Source organism: Symphalangus syndactylus, chromosome 5, assembly GCF_028878055.3.
Source record: "Symphalangus syndactylus isolate Jambi chromosome 5, NHGRI_mSymSyn1-v2.1_pri, whole genome shotgun sequence".
In the NCBI taxonomy this organism is placed as follows: Eukaryota; Metazoa; Chordata; class Mammalia; order Primates; family Hylobatidae; genus Symphalangus; species Symphalangus syndactylus.
Genome location: NC_072427.2, coordinates 55,396,481 through 55,423,460, shown reverse-complemented (window position 1 = coordinate 55,423,460; position 26,980 = coordinate 55,396,481). Strand labels below are relative to the sequence as shown.

Genomic DNA, 26,980 nt, shown 5'->3' with positions numbered 1-26,980 from the left:
ACGGCAGAAATGGTCTGCCCTGGTTGCAGGCAATCAGGAGTTTCATCATCTGTCGATAATTTAAAAACAGTAATAAAACTGACTGAAAGTCTGTCTGCTTTTTATGTCACTGTGATCCAACACTTTTAAACAATGTCAGCCAAAAAATACTCGTCCTGAAAAAAACCTATTGTTGGTCTAATTTCTAAGCAATTTTTCCTATTACAATTGCATTTTAATGTTATGTGTAAACCTCAAATTAGCATATTTGCATTACTTATGCTTTAATAAACATTATATTCTACATGGCATTTAATTTGGAGAACTCCCAAGTATACAATCAGCCCCTGACATCTGCAGACTGAGGCACACGTGTTTATTTTGAGAGGAAGTTTGCAGCAATCTAGAATCATACAAACTCCGTTGAGGTCCAGACTCCTGTGACCCTGTGTATTCCTCTGTTTGGATAGCAGATTAGTAATAACCAGTGATATCGCAGTAGGTAAAGACAAAGAAACAAACTTGGATTTCTTCAATTTTGTCATTCTATGTGAACACTAGGGGTTTTTATTGGTGTGTAAAATTTGAAGAGTAAGAGCACAGATGATGAGATTGGATATTTTTGTTTGGTGCAACTTTTAGTTGACACATGAAATATTTTACTGAATATGAGCTGTACCATTAGGACTGAAATTCATCTTTTAAAACTGTCCATGGTTTTTAAAATTACAGATCCAATTAAGGAAATAGTGATTATTACTGGTTATTATGTGATAATTACTGAAAACACTGTTGTCACTTAGAGGATGGAGGTGTTAAAAATTAGCCACATTATGTATGCCACATAGCAGGGGACAGGCTTCATCCAATGAAAAGATGATGTGGGAAACTTTGGCGAAGGCACTGGTAGTATTTTTACATTTAAACAAGTATTTTAAAACGTTTAAAAAATTGTATCTTTATGACTGAAAGAAAGGTAGGGATAAATATGGAGGAATGGCTATGAATATTATATATTCTGACAAAATAGAAATAATGAATACAAATAATAGTTGGAGTAGGAAGAGAAAAAGAGGAACAGAGAATCAGCTCACTGATTGCCCTGCAGGTAAGAAAGTGGTAACATTGTTTGGTATACAAGAATGCCCACTGAAACAAAAATATAGACCTTCTTAAATACCCAAAGAAATGCAAAAACAAAACAACTTTTAAAGAAGCAAACAGACCACATGGTGAAATACACACGGTCAATATAACACCAAAGAATAGAATGAGACCAAACCTAGCAGCCGCATCAGTAAATTAGAGTGGATTTAACCCACTTATTACAAGGCAAGACTGATTTTCAGATTGATTCACATAATGGCACCCAACTCTATGCTGTATAAAGAAGTCATATCCAAAACACAGTGATCCAAGAAGGCTGAAAATGACAGGAGGGTGTATAGCAATGAAGAGAGAAAAAGAGCTGGGGAGTTTTAATCCCGACTGCAACCAAGCTAGTATCAGGCCAAAAGCATTAATGGAAACAAAGAGGGCCGCTGTCAATGCTAAAGGCTGCAATTTGCAGAGAAGATACACTAGGTGTGGTTATGTCTGTTTCACATAACCACCAGAACCTCTACGATGTGGAAACCACAGGGGCGGCGGGGAGACATGAGGGACACGCAGTTCCAGGACATTGTGACCCCCTTGCTCAGCCTGAGACATGTGAAGGGGACCAAAACATACGCCTCCAAATGTACCAGACTTTGTGCTATGATAACAGGGAATACAACTTTCTTTCGAGACTACTTGGAACACTTAGGAAAGTTGACATATATTAGCTTACAAAGACAACCTCAATGAGTTCCATAACAGGAATAATACAAACAACATTCTGTGCTCACAATGCAATAAAACTAAAAATTAATCATAAGATTAAAAACCAAAAAGGCCCTTCAATTTGAAGAGTTATAAGATTAAACTCAAATAAGTTTTCAGGTGAAAGGAAATACACAAACCAAGTGCATAATTTTTGAATTTGACGATAATTAAAATATATCGCTCTGTGGAATACACATAAAGCTGTGGTTATAACCTCAGAAATGAAACCAGACAGATTAATGGATTTATCATCTAACTAAAAATGTTAAATAAAAATAGCCAAATAAACAGAGTAGAATGACAAAAAATGTAAGATTGGAAATTCATGAGTTTTAGGAATGAGAAAAAAATGAAACTAATAAATACACAAAATACTACATCCTAGAAAAAGAATCAAGTGGACAAACCTCTATTTAAGCTAATCATGAAGGGGAGGGAGAGAGACCCCAAACACACAGAATAAGAAATGATATTAACAGAACAGAGCATATTTAAAAAAGTCATTAAAAGCTTACTTTGTATAGTGCTTTGCAAATAAGTATGAAGACCTGGATAGAAAGGGAGCTTCTTTAGGAAAATATAATTTATTCAGATTGACCCCAGTAGATAGAGAAACTTTAAAAAAAAATTTCTACTGGAAGAAAATTCAAATCTGTGTATTTTCACAAGAGAATTATACCAAATCTTCAAAGAACAGATATCTCAATGCTACTTACATTATTCTAGAACATAGAAAAAGAAACCTTAAGATTATTCAATAAGAAAACCACACACCAATCTCACTTAGGAATATTGATGTAAAATGCCTAAGTAAAACAGTAGTAGAGAGAACCCTTTAAAAATGGTTTTGAGACAGCTGGATAGCCATTTGGAAAAAGATAAAATTTTGTTGATATCTTTCATCATCTACAAGCATACATTTCAAATGTCTCCAGATAGGTAGTTACCAGAAAAACTACCACCAAAAAATGGGTAAATTTTAAAATAACCTGTGGGTAGGGAAAATTATGATTCAAAATCCAAAAGCAATGTAAAAAAGATTGAGAAATTTGGTTGTATTAGGAAAAAAAAAACTGCTTTCACATGATGGGGGAGGGACACCATAAGCAAAGTGAAAAAGCCAGGTAATAAACCAGTAGAAAATATTTGCGTCTTATATCACAAAGCTCATTCCTTCAAAATATAGATTATAACAAGATACCATTTCTCATGGGCCAGATTGGCAGAGAGAAAAAAAAAAAAAAAACACACAGAACAATGCAATACAAGTTTGATGGCGCCCTCTATTGGTGAGGCTGTGGAGGAGCCATTCAGATTGCTCCACCCCTGGAGGAAACAGGATGCCTTGGGACTTGGTGCACCTGCATAGACCCTGACTCAGCCATGCCTCCTTCCTGAATTTACCTGGAAGACAATACCCCAAATCCAAACATGCTCATGGCATATGGAGATCTTAAATTAATAGGTCTTCTTTTATGTCTTTCAATAAAGTAATAGATATTTTTCTATAGAGTTCTTCCATTTTTACATTAAATTGATTCCCAGGTATGAAATTTTGGCTACTATCCCAGTGGCAGCTCTCTGGAAATGACCTTTGTTGAGTTTGTGTTTTGACCTGATATCCAGCAACCTTGTTGAACAGTCTGAAGAGCAGCTTGGGGCTTTTCTCTATGGACAGTATGTCTCCTGCATATAATGACAGTTGGCTTTCATTCATCCATTGCAATCTTCATCCTTTAATTTCTGCTTGTTTTCTTACTTCTGTGGTTAGGAGTGACAGAACAGTGTTAAGCAGAAGCAGTGATACTGCAAATTCTTGTCTTATTCCTTCTTGTAGGGCCATCTCTAATGGTCCACCATGAGATGTGGAGTTTGCTGTGGGCTTGTGGTAGATCCTCACTTTGTTAAGGAAGTCTCTTTCTGGTCCTAATTTGCTAGGAGTTTTTTCTCCCTTTAATTATGAATGCATGTTGAACTTTACGAAATGGTTTTTGGGCATCAATTGAGATGATCTGTTAATGTGATGAATTATGTGATTGCGACAGTAGCTTTTCTAATATTACACCAAGTTGACATTCCTGGGATAAACCCGTATTTCATCATGATATGTCTCTTAAAAATTGCTGGGTTCACTTGGCTAATACTTTATTTAGGATGTTTTTTCACCTGTTTATAAATGAGTTTGGCCTATAATTTACCTTTCTTATTCTGCCTTTCATTGGTTTTAGTATGGAGATTTTATTAGACCCATAACATTCAGCATCTCATCCTTTTCTCTTTTGGAGGGCAATTAATATAAGACTGAGGTGATATGTTCCCCAATGGTATTGTTAAAACTTACCTGTGACACCTTCTGGTTCCAGTGCATTACTAGTGGCCAGATTTTAAGTGACTAATTAAATTTCCTTAACATTTAAAGTCTATTCACAATGAGGAAATAAACCTTACCTCACCGGTTGGCTTCCTTCAACACTACCATTTTTCTTCTTTCTTGTGAGTATGTGAGTCCGTCTTAGTTCAGGCTGCTACAACAAAAATATCATAGATTAGTTTAAAGAACAGACATTCATTCCTCACAGTTCTGAAAGCTGGGAAGTCTAACATCAAGGGGCTGGTGATTCCTGGTGAGGGACCTCTGCTTGGTTTGCAGATGGCCACCTTCTTCCTGCGCTCTCACATTGGGGAGAGAGAGAGCATCTCTCTCGTGACTTTTCTTCTCATCCCATTCATGAAGGCCTAATTTCTTCCCAAAGGCCCCATATCATAATAGCATCACATTAAGGATTAGGCTTCAACCTCTGAATTTGGGAGGAGCACATTCAGCCCTTAGCAGAACCCCACCCCCAAGATTTTCCTAAGTGAATGAATAGTCATCCCCCGGCCTTGTTCCTGGCCTCTGACAGCATTTTAGAAGGAGGTTTCTCATGACTGGGGTTGGCTAAGATGGGAATTTACTGATTCCATTGGCTGTGATTCAGCCCCATGCCATCCTGCCAGTAAGATGAACACATGAGTCATGCTCAGCTGCTAGGGTGCCTGGTGCTGCTTCCAGTTCCTCTGGGTGACCTCTGTCCAGCACATAAACCTCCTGAAGCATTCCGGATTCGCGGAAAGTGAGCCACCCTCCCAATGTGTACACTTCTGGGCCTACCTTCCTGCTCTTGTATGTGACAGGCACACAGCCTTTCCAGAAGGTACCTCATTGCCTAGTACAGAAATGCTGAGTGGTGCACAGGAGTGAGAACCCTACTGACTGGCTGTGGTGTCTCTCCCAGACAGTCGGGTGTGGAGCAGTTGGACCCACGTACCTATCTGCACTCATCCTCAGTTGAAAGGTAGTGAACAGCTTGGGCTGTGGACTTGGGCAGGCCTCGGTTCAAATCCCAGCTCTGCCACTCAGGGGCTGTGTGTGCAGATAGGCTGCATCTATTGTCCAAAGCCAAACACAGGGAAAACCAAACAATCTCTCAAAAGGGTGTGGTGTGGGCTTAGGCAAAGGACTGGTGTACTGTGGCTTGGATGGATTAGTTTCCATTCTCCCTCTCTCTGTTTCCAGCTTCCCTCTCACTACCAGATGAGGGCCCTGTCCCTCATGGGCGTTTGCCAAAGGAAGGTCTGGACACCCAGCAGCTCATTCATGTCGCTTTCCAGTTTGCTGTTACCATGTTGCAGTGCAGAAGCCATAAGCCGCATGATCTGTGAGCCTGGCCCTGCAGCCTGGCTCCTCCACGCAGTGGCGTTTGCCTTCATTGTCACAGATGACTATGAGAAGATGCCCTTGGTCATCTTTGGTCTGAGCTCTGGAGTTCTGTAGAGCTTTGAGCCACCAGAGCTAAGGGGGTGAGGCTTGCCCCAGGCCGGTGGCACACCCAGGACTGGGCCTGGTGACTTTAATGGTAGGACAGAAGGAAGAGCAAGGTGTTCCCCGGAGTCCAGCTGCTGGGCTGTGCAGCCCATTTGCAGTGTACTTCCAGGAGCCTTGATGGTGAATGCTGTGAAAGGGGGAATCTTTCTTCCTCACCTTTCTTTAAATCATAGAGCTATCGTGATGGCTTCTGAGCTGCAATAGAATCACCCATGAGGATTTTTGTTTGTTGTCTTGGCTTGAAGTTCCTGTCCCTTCACAGTAATCCGGCAGGTACCTCCCAGGGCATGGAATCATTGTGTCACTTTCTTCTCTAGGACTGCAGGAGGGTGGGCACAGAGTTCCACGACTTGAAATGCAGCAGGCAGTTGAAAGGATTCTGCTCACACCAGGAGTTGGATTGTATTTTTCCAAATGCATTAAGTATTTTAAGCAGCTTGAGCTGCTTAATGGGCCTGAAAGCATTTGATTAGTCCAAAGGGCTCTATGCCTGGCAGGTCAGGGGACAAGAAGATCTTAAAATCCCATGGGTCTGACCCCTTCTGCTCTCTCTGGCTACAACGGGTCCCCAGGGTTGCCGCAATAGCTGTGACCTGCTTATCTTCCCAGAAGTGCTGGAGGCAAGCTGATCCCTGAGCACTGTGCCTGGAGCACTGCAGGTGCCCTGCAGCCATCTCCATCCACACCCCCTGCCTGGCCTGCCCCGATTCCAGGCTGGGCCTCGGGCTCCTCTCCCCTTCGTCCCCCTCCTCATCTATCTGTGGCTCTTTCTCTGGGGCCCTATCACCAAGCCCTCTCCTTGCCATTTTCTTCTGTCCCTCAAGCCATATTCCTCAGCATCACATGGTCCTCCTGGGTCCTGGTCCACTCCTGTCATGTGAGAACAAATGGTATCTGCTGGAATTTGCTTCGGGCCTCTGTTGTGTTTTGAGCTGGTGTGTGTGGTCCTCCTAACGTCATTTGATTCATCCAGCAAAGGGCTCTGCTGCCTGTCTGTCTGTGGCAGAGGTTCTAAGACCCTGTGAGTTTTGGACAATGAAGCTTCCCTGGGGGTGCAGGGTGGTGAAGCTGTTTGGAATCCTTCTCTTGAGGTGGAGTCCAGAGTTTCTTCCTGTCAGTTCCTCCCCATTTGTGTCGGCAGGGTGCTATGTCCAGCGTAGGTCCTCACCTGGCCCCTTTTTGGCCTTGCAGAGTGCCCCCGGCCCTGTGTGAGCAGATGGCCTTCTGGGCGGAGTGTGCAGTCTCTTGGCAGGGCAGCCAAGTGCGGGGGTGAGATGGACCTAGGGCTCTCTGACCCCATAGGTTTGGCCTAGACTGAGACTCTGAGCAGGTCACTTACCTCTGGGTCCTCATGCTCAGGTTCAAAATGAGACAGACAGTGGAGTTAAGAGATGATTTTTCTGATCCTTCTTTGGGTCTTTGCATCAGTTATTTTAAAAAAAGAGAAAAGCAAGCCAACACAACCATACTCAGCTGATTGGTGGAGCAGGGCTTGTTTATGTGGCTAGTTAAAAGAAAATTTCTTTTTGAAAGCTGCGTGGAGATTTTCTGTAAGCACAATAATGTGAGCCACGGTCAAAGCTGTCTTTCAGAGACGGGGAAGTGCAGAAATGTTCAATGTAAATTGTGCCTTTTAGCTAAACACTTGGTAGATTCAGCACTGACCATGTAGGTTTGTCCTGCTTGTTTTGGGGGAACCAGAAAAGATCTGATTGAATTTAATCTGATTTCTGCTAGAGTTTGGTCATGTAAGATTTGAAAAGTGAACCTTCTCGAGCCAGAGCAATCAGGTAACAAAGAAATAAAAGGCATCCAAATAGGAAAAGAAGCCAAACTATCTGTCTTCACTGATGTTATGATTCTGTACCTAGAAAACCCTAAAGACCTTGCCAAAAGGCTCCTGTAACTGATAAACAACTTCAGTAAAGTTTCAAGATACAACATCGATGTAGAAAAGTCAGTAGCATTTCTATACACCAATGATGTTCAAGCTGAGAGCCAAATCAGGAGCACAATCCCATTTACAATCGCCACACACAAAAATACTATGACTACAGCGAACCAAGGAGGTGAAAGAAATCAGAGATGACACAAACAATTGGAAAAACATTCTATCCTCATGGATTGAAAGAATCAATATTGTTAAAATGACCATACTGCCCAAAGCAGTTGACAGATTCAGTGCTGTTCCTATCAAACTACCAAAGCCATTTTTCACAGAGCTAGAAAAAACTATTCTAAAATTCATATGGAACCAAAACAGAGCCAGATAGCCAAAGCAATCTTAGCAAAAATAACAAAGCCAGAGACACCAATTACCGAACTTCAAACTATACTACAAGGCTGCAGTAACCAAAACAGCATGGGACTGCTACAGAAGCAGACACACAGAGCAATGGAACCAAGTAGAGAACCCAGAAATAAAGCCACACACCTACAACCATCTGCCCTTTGACAAAGCTGCCAAAAATAAGTCATGGTGAGAGGACTCCCTATTCAGTAAATGGTGCTGGGATAGCTGGCTAGCCTTATGCAGAAGAATGAAACTGGATCCCCACCTTTTACCATGTAAAAAATCAACTCAGTTGGATTAAAGATTCAAACTATGAGAATCCTAGAAGAAAACCTAGGGAAACATCATTCTGGATATTGGCCTTGGGAAAGAATTTATGACTAAGTCCTCAAAAGAAATTGCAACAAAAACAAAAATCAACAAGTGGAACCTAATTAACTAAAGAGCTTCTGCACAGCAAAAGAGTAAACAGCCTACAGAATGGGAGAAAATACTCACAAACTATGCATCCAACAAAAGTCTAATATCACAACTCTACAAGGAGCTTAAACAATTGAACAAGCAAGAACCAAATAACCTTGTTAAAAAATGGGCAAAGGACATGAACGGACACTTCTCAAAAGAAAACAGATAAGAAGCCAACAAGCATATGAAAAAATGGTCAACATCACTAATCATCAGAAGAATGCAAATCAGTACCACAATGAGATACCGTCTCACATCAGTCAGAATGGCTATTACTCAAAAGTAAAAAAAATAACAGTTGCTAGCAAGGCTCTGAGGAAAAGGGAACTCTTATACACTATTGGAAGGAATGTAAATTATTCAGCCACTGTGGAAAGCAATTTGGAGATTTCTCAAAGAACTTAAAACAGAACTACATTTGACCCAGCAATCCCATTCCTCAGTATATTTTCAAAAGAAAATAAATCATTCTACCAAAAAGACACATGCACTTGTATGTTCATCACTGTGGTATTCACAAGGGCAAAGACACATAAGCAGTCTAGGTGCCCATCAGCAGTGGACTAGATAAAGAAATTATGGTGCATATACACCATGGAATACTATGGAGCCATAAAAAAGAACAAAATCATGTCCTTTACAGCAACATAGATGCAGCTGGAGGCCATTATCCTAAGCAAATTAACACAGGAACAGAAAACCAGATACCACATGTTCTCACTTATAAGTGGGAGTCAAACATTGGGTACTCATAAAGATGGCAACAGTAGACACCAAGGACTACTAGAGGGCAGAGGGTGACAGCGGGGCAAGGGTTGAAAACTAACTATTGGGTACTGTGCTTGTTACCTGGATAACGGGATTAATCATACCCCAAAGCTTAGCATCACACAATATACCCAGGTAACAAACCTGCATATGGACTCCCTGAATGTAAAATAAAAGTTGAAATTAGTCAAAAAATAAGGAAAAGTGGGCCTTCCCCCCTAAACTTATAAAGAGTTAAGGATTTTGTGTTTATTTTAAGCCGCGTTGAACTCAGCCCAACATATTGACACAAGGCAGGACTTAGTGCAGTGTCACTAGGCTTTAATTTTGTTGCCCTTTGGGCTAATAAAGTCAGGTTATCTCACTGGGCTGTTTCCTTATCCATTAAGACATTTGATATAACTAAGTACCCATCCTATGGTGACATAAACTTTTTCCTATGTCATTGGAAAGTCCAGAATACCTGGTTGCAGGCAAGGCTTGATCTAGCAGCTTGACCTTGTTAGCACAGGTCCAGTTTCTCTCCCTCAGTCCTCCCTGGTATTATATCAGCTTTATCCTAAGGCTGGTTCAGGGAAGATATTCTGATGGTATATATTTCTGCTTTGGCAATGGAGGATTTATATTCGATCCTCAAAGTCCTCATGTCCTATTTAAAGTCTAGTCATTGGAAAATAAGTTGATAAGGATGGACCTGAAGAAAATAAAGCAGCAATTTGTCATGACAAAGCAAGACTAGGAAGAGGCATTGGACCAGCATGACCAATTCAAGGATACGTTGATGATGTCTTCAGCGCAAGTGTCCTTCCCAAGCTTGGGGGGCCTGGCGTGGCTGCCTATAAGGCTGGTGTCCAGCCTGCTCTATAGAAGTCAAATTAGAGATCGCAGTAACGGGCCAGCTTCCATGATGACCCCAGGTTGTAGTGATGTCTATGTAGAAATGAAATAAATGCATAATTAAAACCAAAGGTAGGCTTGCATTTAGGTTGAGGTCCTGGCACCTACAGAGGTCACAAGTGTGTCAGGGTGGAAGGTAACTTGGTGAAACAGGAAGTCACTGCCTATTGCCCACCCATGTCTCCACTGACCAAGTTGGCTGGGGGATCCCCTGGTGCAGACCCTGGAGAGTCATCACTGTCTTCCTTGTTCAGTGGGCTTGGGTCACCTGCATGAATTCTGAGGTTGAGGAGGTGTAAACATTTCCATGAACACCTGCAGCCCAGCCGCCGTCTCCCTGGGTGCTTCAGTCAGCCGTCACATTGGGGAGGCATCATGCAAGGTGGTCCTTGCCTGAGTCGAGCCTGATTTTGAAAATGAAATTCATTTCCTTGCCTTCATTTTTCAGATGAAAAGACATGTATTTGTGGTGTGTGTGTGGTGGGAGAGTAATTGGCTTTGGTTTTGACAAGGAGGACACCAGGGTCCTGTTCTGATACTCAGTTTTGGGTCCATGCCTGACAATTCTGTGTTTCTTTTCAGCGTTTGCCAATACATTATTTTCTGGAGTCTCTCCCAGCATACTGAAAATCCCCAAATTCAAATTTGACTTTTCTCTTCGAGGCTGGTGTGGCATGCTGAAGCTCCCAAGACATGTAATGTAGTGAACAAGGTGGCCTCCAGGAGCGCTGTCGGCTCATGGGCCCCACCCACCCACCTCGCAGTGTAGGAGGATCCACCAAGTCACTGTCAGAGTGGGTTGGAGAGACCTGGCCTGGGGTCAGCTCTGTAGGCAGCTGGGCTCTTTCCCCCACTGGGTGGAGGGCACTCCTTAGTAGCCCAAGACAGAACATTGCCTTCTCCCAAGAAACCCACCTCTGGGGAAGGTTGGGCCACGGGATCTGCGGGAAGGGTTTTAGGAGTAGATTAATGGGATTTGTGATCCCAAGCACCCAGGCCACTTTGTGGTCCCCACCCCTGGGCTTGGGTCCTGCTGAGGTATAAGTGGTGCTGGAAGACCCCTGCCCTGCCCTGCCCTGCCCTGCCCCAGGAACCTGGCTTTCTTTGGGCTAATGAGTGTCCTCTCTGAAGGTATCCAGAGGCCGTGCAGACGCTCACACTTTGGTGTGAGGCGTGCCCTAAGTTGATCAGTTATGCTGCTGTGGGGTGCACAGGTGGCAAGGTGGGGGATTCTGGGATCGGGGATGCTAGTCTGGGTGTAGAGTCCTGCCCTGGAGGGGCTCACAGTGGGGTTGAAAGCAAGCTCTCGAGGCATTGTTATTCAGGACTCTGAATGCCGGGCAATGCTGGGGGAATGAGGGCAGGGGAGCTGCGGGGGCAGGGCTCTGAGGGCTTTAGAACAAGACCCGGTGTGCGTTTCCCACTGAGTACCTGCTGGCACCTCATTTAAGCCACATAGCAACCCCATGACATAGGCTTATAGGGGACTATAATTATCCCCATTTCACAACTGGGAGAACCTAGGCTTAGTGTCACAGAGCCACCCAGTCCTGAGCCAGCATCAGCTGCCAGCCCCCTGACTCACTCTCTCTGCCGTGGTTTCCTCTCAAGTGCCAGGATCCTTCCTGGTCCTGTTTGCAACTCAGACCAGTGGAGGGGTGTGCTGTGGTTACTGCTCATTAGAAGAGAGGCAGGGTCTCTCTGTCTCTCTCTCTCTCTCCCCCAACTGCCATCTCTGGAGGTTGGGGGAGCTGCCTGGGATGCAGAGCGGCTTGGATTGGTGCTCCCTATGCCTCAGTGGTTGAGCTGGCCTCTGTCCAGTCTGTACACATTGGATCCTGAGGCTGAGCTTGGGTGGCTATGGCAGGAAGGTTTGGTGGTGTCACACCCTTCAGGCTTGTGTCTCTCTGAGCCAGGCTCTGACTGGCTGGGAGAAGAGGAGGAGGTGGGAGTCTGGGAGGCCCTGAGGTTGAGCACAGCTGCTGTGGCTCTGTGGCTGCACTGCAGGGGCACGGGCTGAGCATGTGCTGGGCCAGGGCACACGATGCTTTCAGATTAGGCTCCAGCGCCCCACACGCCCCTTCACTCTTTGCCCTTTTTGTCTACCAGCCAGAGGGCAGTGAATAATGAGAACAAACAGCGTCGGGTCCAGATTCTTCTGGTCATTTTCCTAACAAGCCGAGGTCAGAGAGCACTGAGAGGGAGGCCTAAGTGCTTCTGTCACCTCAGCTGAGTGTTTTTCAAAAAGGAAAGCACGTGTGGGATGTGTGTTTTAGGTGTTACGGCGATGTCTGTTGTCAGATCATGGCCAGAAAAGGGGTTGTTTCAATTAAAATGGATTTTGGACTTCGTTTTTCTTGAAATGAGTAAATTGAGGAAAATAGCACACGTTGAGATTTGGAATTTCTGCTCTTAGAAAGGATTTAAAATAAGTGGTCTTCAGTAGTTCCACAGCGGATCTTCGAGGCTGGTACAGGTGGGGTCTCCTGGATGTAACGAGTTCTTGCTGCTTTAACTGGATTGGGTTGACTGTTTGACCAGCTCAGCTGGTTTGTTCTAAGGAATGAAACGCACTTCTGCTTTCTGGAATCTGAAGGAAAGAGAGAGATAGAAAGACAAAGAGGGACAGATGTGTTGGTGGCCAGACCCTGGCTTCTGAACAGTCCTTCCTGATGGCTTTAGGACCTGGGAGGAGCAGCAGAGCAGGTGGCTGCCCTGGGCTTGCCAGACACCCCCATTCCAGCAAGATCGTCCTGGGGGATGTGGTGCCCTCCCGGCCTCTGAGGCACAAGCATATGCTCATTTGGCCTAAAAAAGTCTCCTTAATTAAAATTAATATCGTAATGCAGTAAATCCTTCTGCCTCCTCTTCCCCTGCCCAGTTACAATTCCCGGTGGCTCTCTAGCCCATAGAGGAGGCTTCTCAAAGTTTCCTACCTCCTGGAGGAGAGAAGCCATTCCCCGATCACCCAAAAGGATGAAGTGTGTTCCCACTGTGTGTACTTGCTTGTCACTGCCCAACATCTGCAAACATTAACTAAAGTGCTGAGCCCATTCAGGTGTAGGACTCACTAGTTGGTTAATGTGACAGACAGCATTTCCTGTGCCAGCGCTGGCGGGTCACTTCCTGTCATCCAGCCCTCCTGAGTGTTGCAGTGGATGCCTGTTTCGTAGGAACACTCAGCCTGTTCCGTAAGAAGGAGCACCACTTCTCAGCCTGTACTTAGCAGGTCACTACTGTTGACCACTCTGCTTTTCTTTTTAAAATTTTAATTATTAAAAAAATTTGTTTTGAGAGTTTCCCTCTGTTGTCCAAGCTGAAGTGCAGTGGTATGATCTTGGCTCACTGCCACCTCTGCCTCCTGGGTTCTTGTGTCTCAGCCTCCCTAGTAGCTGGGATTACAGGTGTGTGCCACCACGCCTGGCTAATTTTTGTATTTTTAGTAGAGACAGGATTTCACCATGTTGGCCAGGCTGGTCTTGAACTCCTGACCTCAGGTGATCTGCCTGCCTCGGCCTCCCAAAGTATTCAGATTACAGGCATGAGTTCCTGCTCCCGGTCCCCTTCTTATTTTTATGTTAGTCTTTGAGATTAAATTTATTACAAAACAATTGGCATATATTTTAGTCTCTTTAGGTTACTGTCACAAAATACCATAAACTAGGTGGCTTACAAACAACAGACATTTATTTCTCACAGTTCTGGATGTGGGAAGTCCAAGATCAAGGCGCCAACAGATTTGCTGTCTGGTGAGGGCTTCCTGGTTCATAGAAGGCCATCTTCTCACTACATCCTCAGTTGGTGGAAGGCTCAGGAGAGTTCTCTGGGGTCTCTTTTACAAAGGCACAAATCCCATTAATCACCTCCCAAAGGCCCACTGTCTAATAGCATCCCTTTGGGCATTAGGACATGTTGGAGAAGGGCAGGTGCAAACATTCAGTCCGTAGCAGCATACAAAAATGTAACAAGAATAATGTGATGAACAGCTAGGTATCCACAAGCTGCTAAAGGTGGAGAATACTACCGTATTGGTTACCTATTTCTGTGTAACATATTATGCCAACACTTAGTGGTATAAAACAGTAAACATTTATTATCTCACACATAGTCTGTGGGCCAGGAATATGGAAGCAGCTGAGCTGGGTGGTTCTAGTGGAGGGGAAAGATGTGGGCTGGGGCACCTGAAGGCTTGACTGGGGCAGGAGGATCCACGTCCAAGATCGACTTCACCTGGCTGTTGGCTGGCAAGAGGGCTCAGTTCTTTGCCATATAGACCTTTCCACAGAGCTGCTTGAGTGTCCTCACAACATGGCAGGCGGCTTCCCCCAGCCTCAGTGATTCAAAAGAGAGTACAGAGAGAGTAGAGAGGAAGCCGCTGTGCCTTTTATGACCTGGTCTCATTAGTCATACACTGTCATTTCTGCTTATGTCTGTTCACTAGAAGCAAGTCACTAAATTCAGGCCACACTCAGAGAGAGGAATTAGGTTCCACTCTTTGAAGGGAGTGTCAGAGAATTTGTGGAGATATATATATATATTCTTTTTTTTTTTTTTTGAGATGGAGTCTCACTGCTCTGTCACCCAGGCTGAAGTGCAGTGATGTGATCGCAGCTCACCACAACCTCCGCCTCCCAGGTTCAAGTGATTCTCTTGCCTCAGCCTCCCAAGTAGCTGGAATTTACAGACACACACCACCACACCTGGCTAATTTGGGTATTTTTAATAAGACAGGGTTTCACCATGTTGGCCAGACTGGTCTCGAATTCCTGACCGCAAGTGATCTGCCCGCCTCAGCCTCCCAAAGTGCTAGGATTATAGGCATGAGCCACCATGCCCAGCCTGTGGATATATTTTAAAGCATCATAACACCATTGCAGCTAGAGCCCCTCCCCAGGTGCATCTTGTCTTTCACACAGAGGTAACTACTGTTGAAGTTTGATCCTTGTTTATGGCATAGTACATGTATAAGTATTCCTACCCTGTTAGTTCTGCGTTTTGTCTGTAAGCGTTATGTAAATGATATCACCTTGTATTTTTTTCTGTAGTGTGCCCTTTTTTTTTTTTTGAGATGGAGTCTTGCTCTGTCGCCCAGGCTGGAGTGCAGTGGCGCGATCTCAGCTCACGGCAACGGCTAGGTTCAAGCGATTCTCCTGCCTCAGGCTACTGAGTAGCTGGGATTACAGGTGCCCGCCACTGCATGGGGCTAATTTTTGTATTTTTAGTAGAGACGAGATCCGCCTGCCTCGGCCTCCTAAAATGCTAGGATTGCAGGCCTGAGCCACCACGCCCATGCCTTGTTTGCTTAACATTATGTTTGTGGGATTCATCCATGTGAAAACAGGTGGCTGTATTTCATGCATTTTCACCGCTGTGTGGTATTGCATTGTACAAACATAAGACTATTTGTCGTTCTCCATTGATGGACTCTTAGTTGGGTTCCTATGACTTGCTGCTACAAACAAGGCTGTCTTGAGTACTCAGGTATGTGTCTCTCTGTGAACGTGAACTGGATTTGTCAGAATATTTAGCAAGGATTGGAATTGCTATGGAAGAGAGTACAGTAATCTTCAAATGTACTAGAAACAGCTAAATTTTATTCCAAAGTGGGTGGGTGTCCTCATGAATGGTCCTGCTGACAGCGTATGAATTTCCTCTTCTCCTTTTTCTTGACAGCACTTGGTGTTGTCAGACATTTTACATTTTTGTCTAATGCGTGAAAGTGCTGTCTACATGAGGTATTAATTTGCATTTCCCTGCGTGCCAGTGAGGCTAACATCTTTCCATATATCTGTTTTCATATATATATATATATTTTTTTTTTTCGAGACAGAGTCTCGCTCTTTCACCCAGGCTGGAGTGCAGTGGCGCGATCTCGGCTCACTGCAGGCTCTGCCCCCTGGGGTTCAGGCCATTCTCCTGCCTCAGCCTCCCGCGTAGCTGGGACTACAGGCGCCCGCCACCTCGCCCGGCTAATTTTTTGTATTTTTAGTGGAGACGGGGTTTCACCATGTTAGCCAGGATGGTCTCGATCTCCTGACCTCGTGATCCGCCCGCCTCGGCCTCCCAAAGTGCTGGGATTACAGGTGTGAGCCACCGCGCCCGGCCTATATATTTTTTTCATATATTTGGTATTCTGTGAATGACTGGCCATATCTTTTGCACCTTTTTTTCTATTTTCTTATTGATCAATCTGATCTGTTGTTGAGTTTATGTACCATAAATATCTTTTTTCTTTTCTTCCTTCTAACATAATGTAGAAGCTAAGAGTGTGGATTCTGGGGCCACATTGCCAGGGTTAAATCCCTGCTTCAGCACTTCCTGTGTAGCCTTAGGCTTAATCTGTGTGTGCCTCAGTGTCCTCATCTGCAAAATGGGATGATGGCGCCCCATGGCGGGCCTGGGAGGATGAGCAGGTTCGTATCTGTGAAGCAGTTAGTGCCTGTCGTAGTAAGCACAAGATAGACTAATGCAACTTGGTGTGCTGGGCCCTGTGTGGCCACATGGGGCTGTATGCACAGGTGTCGTCACCATGGCCGGAGCTGGAGCTTAGATGTGTCTGAGAAGATTGGCAGATGCTGCTTCACTCTGGCTTCCGGTCTCCTGGGTGGCCCTGCTTCCATCCCTGAGCTGCCTGAACGGAAAACGAAATCCCAGCCCCGCTCCAGGGGGTGCCTGGGAATTGGAAGGCATCAGGCTCCTCACAGCAAAAATAGAAGCCTCATTTGCTTAGGAGAGAACAATGACGAGGAAGCAAGCCAGCAGAGGCGGCCTTGGCGGGCTGTGTACACCCTCTGCTTGTCCCCGCACTCCCTGGGGTCAGACGTAGACGTGGCTAAGCTGCCTGCAGACCTTCCCTTCCCCTTCATCCTGTTCTGCAGTGGGCATCAGCGTCCATCCTGGGACGTGGGCTGTCTTGGCACCAAGTTCCAGTTCTTAATACCTCAGTGTCGCACTGTTCCCTGATTTCTCAAAGCCAGGCAGGAATTGCAGAAAACAAGGTCGGTTTAATATCGAGAATCACTGGAGAGCCGTGTCAGAGCCCTGCTGAAAAGTGAACTGCGTTTCTGTCTACCTCATGCTGTAGGCTACACAAGGACAGACTTACCGAAGATTACAGCCCAGGGGGAAGAGGGCACGGTTAATGTCAACCCCACACAGAAGAAGTTAGCTCCACTGGGCGCGGTGGGCACTTTGGGAGGCTGAGGTGGGTGGATCACCTGAAGTGAGGAGTTCGAGACCAGCCTGGCCAACATGGTGAAACTGCGTCTTTACTAAAAATACAAAAATTAACCAGGCGTGGTGGCATATGCCTGTAATCCCAGCTACTCGGGAGGCTGAGGTGGGAGAATTGCTTGAACCCGGGTGGGAGAGGTTGCAGTGAGCTGCACTCCAGCCTGGGCAACAGAAACTCTGTCTTAAAAAAAAAAACAAAAACAAACAAACAAGTCAGCTCAGCCCCACTGCAAGGAGCTCCTGGGTTTATTTAAGTGAGCCTCAGATAACTTTACATGAAAGCAAATGTGTAAAAAGTGATAAAGTCAGGTATATTGAACATTTGTCCTGAGGGCAAATTTCTGAGCTCTAAAAGCCAGTTTGGTTTTAGATAACATCTGTGAGTCTGGAAACAGGCTGAAATACTCTATATCTGCACTCCCAACTCTGCCTTTGGCTGTGTGAGCCCCCATGGTCTCCTTGAAAGAATTGGTCCCCCGTGGGTGAACTAATCACCCATGAAGAGTCTCCCAATTCAAATCTGGAGTAAAAAGTAAGGACCTGGGGGCAGAATGTTACTCATCACATGTGGCCCGTCACTGCTAGACTTCAAGGTAAGTTTCCAAGAACAGAGCTCTGTGACCATTTTCATGATAGCAATTTGTACATTATTACTGAGTAATTTTAGTGCCATATTTACAAGCCACCTTCCCAAACAAAACAATTGTTTTTGGCAGTTAGACTCTTGAAGACTTAACTTTTAATCCAGTTTCTTCTCAAAACATTTGCACAAATGAGAGTCTTGAGGTTTGAGCTTTCTATTCTAAAGGCTCAGCTTCTTGCCCAGGAGAAAAATAATACATGCTCATGTTTATAAATAGAGTTATGGCATTGGAGTCCTTTACATTGCAGCCAGCCTAGGGACTCAGTTATTCAGAATTTAAACATTTTACTTGTAAAGAGCACTTTGGTATCCACTCCAGCTGGAGCATCCCCACCTTCACTGTCACTGTCCCTCCCACCCTTCCCTCCAAAACCTGGGTGTCCTCCTCCCTGACTGGCTCTGAGGACCTGGAGCCCCTCTGAGCCCCCACCCCACCCCGCCACTGTCACTGGTCTTTGGCCATTTCTTGGAGCGGTTCCTGGGGACTGTTTGCTTTCCTTGTCCTGGAAGGGCCCTGCTCTGCCTGTCTCAGCACCATCTCTGTGTGTCCCATCAGGAAGCAACAGACAACTCCCCAAGCCCCACAGTAAAAACGTCTCTCCTGGTCTGGGGGCGCATCCATCCCCCGTGTCCCCAGTCCCATCCTGGTTGTTCTGGGGTTCCAGCCACAGCTGTGGGGACACCGCCATCTCACTGCATCCCTCTTGCGGCAGCTTGGCTGAGCTACAGGGCCAGGCCGCAGGAGGCCTCCTTGTGCTGGAGCTCACCTTGTGCCAGGTGTTGAGCTCTGCCAGCTGCCTGGCCCCCCTGTGAGGCCGCCCCATGCAGGTGAGTTCGCCGGCAGCCCAGCCAGCCCACAAAGGCCATGTGAGTGTGAACCCCCATTACAAGCTTTCCCTCATGAGATGGCGCTGATCAGTCTGGGGGATACCTGCCTTTCGGTACGGGCTGCAGCCATTAGGCTGGTACCAGGAGGAGCCAGGTCCAGCTGGCACTGGGGCGACGCTCTGTCTCTGATGCACCCTGATGCTTCCCCCATCCTTCTGACCATGGTGCTTAGCATAGACCTCTTGCAACCCATCCCAGGGCCTCTGCTCAGTGTGGCCAGAGCATCCTGTCAACAAGTGTGTCACTGCCTTCGGGTTATTATTGTTCACCAGATTCCACTTGCTCTACAACCCAGGCAGAGTGTAGCAGGGTTTCCCAAACCTGTGTGCCCAGTGCCAGCCCCTTAGCAAGTGCAGCGTTGCCCATTTCACTCTGGGAAATGCAGCCATAGCTCTGGGGCCAGCTAGAGGAAGGAGTGTGATTGTGCCTTCCCGGGACAACTTCCAGGTCTGGGAGTCTGTGATGTTGTGAGTGTTGCCTTAGCTTTGCTAAGAAAATGCTTAGGGAGATGGGAGATGGGTTCCTTCACCCATTCTTCTACCCATGTGCCTTTCTGGCTCCAGGGCTGGTGTCCCCTGCTTTGGAGGGGACACTCACATGAGCTGCCCTATTGAGAGTCTGTCAGGGTTCTCTTAGCCTGAGCGGCTTCCTGTCTCGGGCTCCCTCCCCAGCCATTTGGGTCACCTTGGGTCCCTGAGGATCGCTTCTGGATCTTGGACCCCCTCACCAACTCCTGTGACATAATAATCAAAGGTAATCAGGAAATGTATGAATCATCTTCTTTAAGGAATATTTAGCATTTCTGCTCATTCCAGAATCCCTGGAAACATGGTATTTCAAAGGCTCGGTTAGATCACAAGTCCAATTTACTGCCAGAAATTTGCACGTAGAATAATACGGAGCCTATGATGGCAGTTGTGGTATCCTGTGAGAAAATTAATTAGTCCTGAAATTAAATGCCAACAGCCTCAGCAAAATATTCATGAGAGAAGCGAACCTCGTGCGTGGTGTTTGAAGTCAGGCAGCTGAGGCTGTGTACTGGACGTGTTTCTGTGGCTGAGTTCTGCTGTGGACTCTGGGCTAGACTAGGCAAGGCCTGCCTCTCCTTCTGGACTGGCTCCCAGGGCTGGGGGCTCAGGGAGGCCCTGCACGCTGGAGAAGGAGGGAGCCCCTGAGCCTCTTTGGCCTTGTATTTGTGTGTCCCTCTGGGCTGCAGGGCTGCAGAATAAACCAGCTCCCAAGCCTCCAAACAAAAGTAAAGACCTGTGAATGGCTACACTTGGAGAGCAGAGTGTTGTGATATCATGGGGAGACCTGTGTACTTAATTTACGGTCTGAAGATTGAGAAGGATTTAATTGTTCCAAAAATGGTGAGAAAAGAGCAGGCCCCAGCCTTTCTGTCTGATCAGAAACAGCCGAGGGGGACTGGGGAAGTGGCCTGGTCCTCACTGCCCCTGGAGGGGCAGGAAGAGGATGGAGTGATGTGCTTGACAGATGCAGGAATGGTCAGGCAGTGGGAAAAGCCTAGGGTTTCCAAGCAGTATCTGATCCTCTGTATTCCTTCTGCCCGCTGGGATGGAGCCCGCCCCCCAAATGTGCCTGGCCCACTGGTGACTCGGAGTCAGCTGCCCCCAGGGCCTTCCCGGCTCTCGTGACCTTGCCGGGCATGACTTCCAGGGGAGCCCTCTGTCCGGGAGACATAGGTCACTCGAATCACACAGCCGTGCTTTAGCGAATGCTAGCCAGGGGCCCTGGAGAGGGCAAGGACAGGGCACTCCTTCATGGAAACGAAAATGAATATTTTTCTCTGCAGAAAATGAAAAGTGGTGCTGGGTCCGAGTGGTAGGTGACCTGGCTTTTGAGCGAAAATGCTGCTGGGAAATGAGAGAAAAGAAACATGAAAAGAATGCAAATGAGGGTGGTGGACAGGGGCCCAGAGGCCTGATTCCTCCACCCTCCGCGAAGGCTGGGTGTGTGATGCCTATAAATAAACACTCAAAACCCATTCTAAATGGAGTGAAGACATGGGCCTGCTTCCTCTTATGGAAAGGCCTTACATAAGGTGCAGTGCTGCTGTTGCTCCTGGGCGGTGTGATGATTCTGTGCCTTTGCTGGAAGTCAGTGGGGCTGCTGGGGGATGCAGATGGATGAGCTCTGGCCTCTCTGGAGACTCGCAGACTCTGGGAAGGAGGCGGTGGGCGATGGGCAGGCCTCCCAGGGCCGGGGGGCAGGCCTCTCAGGGCTGGGAAGCAGTCCTGAGACAGGCTCCGGGTTTCCTGAGGCGCTTCTGGGCCAGAAGCAAGTGGGAAAAGCTGGACTGCAGTGCTTGGTCAAGTGACAGCTGCCCAGAGCTGGGGTTTAGGGTGCCTGGAGAGGACAGGGGCTGGCAGGCCTGACTTTCTCACTGATCCGCTTGGGGTCACAGAGCCAACCTGTAACAGAGTGAGGAACTGAGGCCGCATCCCTGGACTCCCTGTGGAGGGTTCTTGCTGCTGGACTAACCTTGAGTTCATGCACTCACCCAGAAATTACTTATTTTTGGAGGACCGCAGATGGCGAGCTTAGGAGTGAAGAAGGGAATACTATTCGATGCTAATGTGATTCCAGGCAACATTCTAGAGGTTTCCTTGCAGTTCACCTTCCCAGCCACCTTTGAAGTAGTTCTTATTGTCCAGTTTTACACACGATGAAACTGACAGAGATGGTGTGAAGGGATTTTCTGACGTTCACACAGGAAGCAAGCAGCCCACGCTGACTCCACTGCAGAAAGCGTGTGTGTGATTGACATGCTTTTTGTGTGGTGCTCACTTTGGGTGTGATAAAGAGGCCTCCGTGCAAAGGGCCAGGATCTGTGAAGCACCATGTTGCTTCACAGAACAGGCCGTGAAAAGCCACAGAAGCACCACACCCTGGGAAAGAAATGGAACAACGGTGCAAACGGCCAGTTTCTCCTGAGCAGAGGCAAGCAGGTTACAGCTCTGCAGCTCCCTTAACGGGTAGCTTGTTCAACATGGTAACATCTTTAGCCTCCTCAGAGACATCGGGTCATCTCCTTTACGTGGGGACCAGAAGTATCTGCCCTGGGCCATTTTGGGTGGAGGAAATTCCGTAATTATAACCCTCTGCTAGGAGTGTCTGCCTAGGAAGTGAGAGCAACTGGCCGCTTTCTTAGAGAAGTGAAGACGCTGAGTACAGACTAAACCTTTGTGATGAAGTCGAAGCCACTGTGTTGCCTGTGTCCTGTTTCCTTCCGCAGCGAATAGGGCTCTTCCCTACGACTGCAGACCCCAGGACCAGACTGCAGGTGCCCTGTCCAGCAGTGCAGCCATTCGTGAAGGGCTTGCAGCCTGGCCCGGCTCAACAGCTGACGCCCCCGGGAGGAGGCTGTATTACTATCCTTTTTGAAAGGAACACAGAAAGCCCTTTGTAACTTTCTCTATCTGTAGCCAACATGGAGGGAGAGGCAGAATTCAGATGTGATGTTGCAGACAATTGAACACTCCTCCTCCTGTTCCACCCCAGCTTCCTGCCCATAGCCTTCTAATGCCCTTGCCCTGAATTCCTGATGCAACCCAAGGGCCTGGCCTTGAAGCCCCTGAGCCTGCTAGCAGTAGCTTCCTCTTCAGCCTTCCTGTGCAGAGCTTCCTCTATTCAGGGAAGTCTGAGACCTGGTGGCCTCTTTCTCATTCTTTTCATGAAACCATCTTGCCTGGGAGAAGGTGGGCTGAGACCCTGGGCATTGGAAGGGAGAGGTGATCCTCCTTCCTCTCTTCACTTTCATTGCTGTCCTCTCCCTGCCCACCCCATGTGCGCACCCTCTGCAGTCTGAAAGTGCCGCAAAGCACCAGCTCTGCAAACCCGTGGGGTCAAGCTTTGTTGTGGGAAAATACATATTCATGAGGGCTTTGAGGAGCCTCATTAAAATGCAGAGAGTCTCTTCTTTCAAAATGGTACATAAGCCATCTCTTTATTTGCCCAACACATTGTTCTTAAGGCAATAATTATGCGATGAATGGCTAAAGAAACATTTTAATTATTTGTTTAGGGTAATTTCTGATTATCTCATTAGAATTATAATCTGTTCACTTTTACAGGTAATTCAAAGCCTCATATTTACATTTTTATACTTGAAGGAGCTCTATGTGCGCACCTGTATCATTGCTGAAGCGGAAGTAATTTTCTCTGTTTTCTTCTGCTTTATTCCAGAAAGATTTGATCACCAGGAGATTTTTCGGGACATACCAAACCACTCATTTTCGGTAAGAAATACAAGGCAGCGTTGCATGGAATGAGGTTTTGCTTTTGCCGTGTGGGGAGCGGACTGTTTCACTGGAGGGAAAATGCTACACTGGAGGCAGAGCTGGCAACTGCCATGGCTCTTTGTTTTCTGGGGTCCTGTGTGTGTGAGCTCAGGGAGTTTGAAGCTGGGGTTTGAGTCACAGCCAAGGGGTGGATGGACACTGGGGACGCTGCTGGCACTTACCTTGCCTGGAACAGACCTGCCCGCCACCCAGTGACAACACAGCAAGACACGCACTCCCCATCTGTCCTCTCCTCATCATACTGGTGTTTCTGTAAACCATGGTCCTCAGCAGACTCAGTCATGGATTTGTGTAACTCCTACCTAGGTTCCTAGTTACAGCGAAAGCGGACACATGTATATCGGCAACAATAGGTAGCACTCGAACTTTCACTCTCCAGTGTGGGCAGTGGCTGGTCTAGTTTGAGAAGGGACCAGCCATTGTGAGATACCAGGAAGCTGAGCAGAAGAAATCTAACTTTGATAAAAAGAGGCCTCCTCATCTTGCCAGGGATGGAGTGTGGCCCATCCTCCCTCCCTGTGCATAGAGCAGTATTGCAGCCCTGATGACACTGCCCCACGGTCAGCATTTGGCTTGCCCTTGCCCCGTAGGACTGGTAGGAACAGAGTCCTGGTGCCAGCCGAGTGTTCCACACAGGGGAGACTTGGAAGGGACAGGTTCTTCACTGCAGATGAATTGGCTCTCTTCTTCTGTGGTTGGAGACACACAAGGCGGCGGCGTTGTAGGGAAGCCGGTGTACGGGGTGGGGCGTGTTTGGAGAACGAGGAGCAGAGGGCATTGTTGCTGGAGTTAAAGAAGCAGAGCCAGGGATGGTCTTCATGTCCTGATGCCCAGAGCAGGCCTGAGCTTCTGATGGATTCTGGGGGTTCTTATGTATTCTTGGGAAGGAGCATGTGGTAAGCTTGGACAGGGAGGCAGTTCAGAGTGTTACATGCAAGGCAGCAGTGGCCTTGGGAACACCCCCACTGCCTGACCAAGGCGAGGAACACTTTATGTGTCCCAGTGGGGAATCTCTGTGCCAGTTGTGTGAGGGGACGGATGAAGACCAGCAGGGGTGAGGATGGGATTCTGGAGTGTCAAGACTCAGATTCAGAATCACAGTTTTTCTTCCAGGGCAGCGCAAGGCCACAGGTCTGGCTATTTGAAGCCACCCAAAAAGCCATTATTTGTAAAGCAAGGCGGCTTTATTGATTTCACTTTCTGCCCTGCATCTTTCCCATATCATGGTAACCACTCACCACCCCTGTTCTGCTAGTGAGGCAGGAATTCCTTTGCAGCCAGTTGGGGAGCATTCTTGTCACAAATGTCCTGGGTGAATTACGCGGTGGCTGTCCGTGGAGGGAGCACATTCACAAGGCATTTAAGAGATGCAGGACAATCAGCCCTCGTCCATGAGACAGGATGAAACGTAGAGGAGCTGCGTGATTATTAATGGGTTTGGACATAAGCTGGAGTGTTTACTGAAATTTTTCTCAGTTGCCAGTTTTCAAAGTTTGTGAATGTACTTTTGTGCTCTCAACAAGGCCTTTTCTGCTCTGTTTAACCTTCTACTTAGGGTTGTAAACATACTTCAGCCATAATGACATTAGATGCATCATCCACTCTCAGCTCTGAAAATGCTGGAGATTTTGATTGTCACCAGCAGTAAGGACAGCTTATGAAGGGAGATGTTACTTATGGAGACGCAGCTCATGATTCCATAAAATTCCAGTCTTCTGGGAGCCCAGGGTTAAGCAGCTGTCTCAGCCCATCCACCCTCTAGGGACTGTCCACGGTGAAACTGGCTTCTTGACGTTTTCCTTATGGAACCTGGGGTGTCATTACATTCTGATAGAGTCATAGGGTGGTCTTGTTTATGCCTGTAAGGTATAAGATATTTTTTTCTTCTGAGTCTAGAAAAGACCTACTGGAATTTTTATGTATCCTGAAATACTATTAGACGATCAAAATCAATTGCAATAGAGAAGGTGCTGGGCTCTCTTCCCGATTGCTCTCACTCATCTGCAGTGTAATAGGCCTATCATGTAAGTGAATATACTCATCACAATTCTCTGCAGCTTCCCAGCAGAAAAGCATATTCCTTCTCAGAGAGAAAGGTGGCAAGGAGATGGATATTTTTAAATGCCAATTATGCCAGAATGAGTCTCTGTGAGGAGATCTGTAAAGAGAAGAAAGGGCCTGGGTTTATTTATTTTTCTACTGCAAATGGAATCATTCTGTAGCTTTAGATTACTAATACCCGTGGTGTGCCTGATGTCTTTTCATAGGATAATTTGTGAATGTGCTTCCACTTACAGGAAAAGTTTGAGGCTCTTTTCTTATTCTCTTCTTCTTCTTTTTTTTTTTTTTGAGAATTAAATTCTAGGCCTCACTATATCCTATGATAACCATCCTATAAAATGTGTGAATAATGAAATATATAAAATCAGTGATTATCCTGAAGGAACACAGAAAAGAATAATAAGCTGTATTTAAATCACGGCAAGTCTCAGAACATATATAAAGTTAGAAGACATCACGTCCTGAAAATGATGGGCTGATGTGATACTAGCATGTACCCCACTATGGATGCATATAAATGCTGTGTAAAACCTAGCCCAAAGTGTTCTTTAAAACATAAGATCCAAAGAAAGGCATGGAAATTCCAAGCTACGAGACATGAAGAGAAAACACAAAGCCAGAGCACTAAGTCAGGAGGCCATGAGACCCCCAAGCAGTGAGGTTCCTGATGGAGAGCCAGGATGATGAAGACTGTGCGAGATTTGTGCAGGGAGAGACACAGCAATGGCTGGGACAGGGTAGCAAGGCTAGGAGCAAGTGTTCACATGTATAGGAAGCCAGGAGGTGGCAGAGGTGTGTTATGGACCAGGTGGGAAGTGATGCAGGACATCTGGTTGGCCACATAGGAAAAGAGAAAAGATAAAGTGAGATCCCTACCTCACAGCATATGTACCAGTAAACGGCCATAGAATTAAAGGCCTATGCCTGGCACAGTGGCTCACACCTGTAATCCCAGCATTTTGGGAGGCTGAGGTGGGCAGATCACCTGAGGTCGGGAGCTCGAGACAAGCCTGGCCAACATGGCGAAACCCCGTCTCTACTAAAAATATAAAAAATTAGCCGGGTGTGGTCACGGACACCTGTAATCCCAGCTACTCAGGAGGCTGAGGCAGGAGAATTGCTTGAACCTGGGGGGTGGAGGTTGCAGTGAGCAAGATTGTGCCACTGCACTCCAGCCTGGGTGACAGAATGAGACTCCATCTCAAAAAAAAAAAAAAAAAATTAAAGGGCAAAATGTAAAGACAAAAATGTTAAAATACATAGAAGATTTTTTCTATCTGCTCTTGAGGTGGGAAACATACACACATCATAAAAGAAAATATGGATTAATCAAACATCAGTATTAGCAACTTCTTTAAGAGAACTATAGGCTGGAATAAATATTCATGATGAATTTACTGTGAGAGATTGGTATTCTGTTTGTATCAAGAACTCTTTCAAATTAATTTAAAAAAGACAATAGAATTGAAAAATGAGCAAATACTATGAAGAAGAAAAAATGAAAATGTCAAATAGACAAATGAACTCTGCCTTGCTTCTAATCAGGGAACTGCCTGGGAGACCATGAGATACCACTTCACACTCATATGTTGGCAAATTAGAAAGTCTGATAATCGAAGGGTTGCCCAGAGTGTGAGGCAAGGGGGCCTTCATGTCCTGTTTATCAAGGGCAAATTAGTAAAACCCCTTTAGAGAACAAT

General features: G+C 46.3%; 1 protein-coding gene across 9 annotated transcripts in view; it reads left to right on the top strand.

Moving 5' to 3' along the window:
* APBA2 (amyloid beta precursor protein binding family A member 2) overlaps window positions 1–26,980 on the top strand; it is a 231,448-nt gene that overhangs the window by 90,494 nt on the left and 113,974 nt on the right. For 6 of the 9 annotated variants that reach the window (XM_055278513.2, XM_055278504.2, XM_063639044.1 and 3 more), the window contains one exon: window positions 23,104–23,156. The gene's annotated coding sequence lies outside the window, so the exon portion shown is untranslated. Of the gene's footprint in view, window positions 1–20,914; window positions 21,015–23,103; window positions 23,157–26,980 lie in introns of those variants that run through there. The other 3 variants (XM_063639046.1, XM_055278509.2, XM_055278510.2) reach the window with 2 other exon arrangements.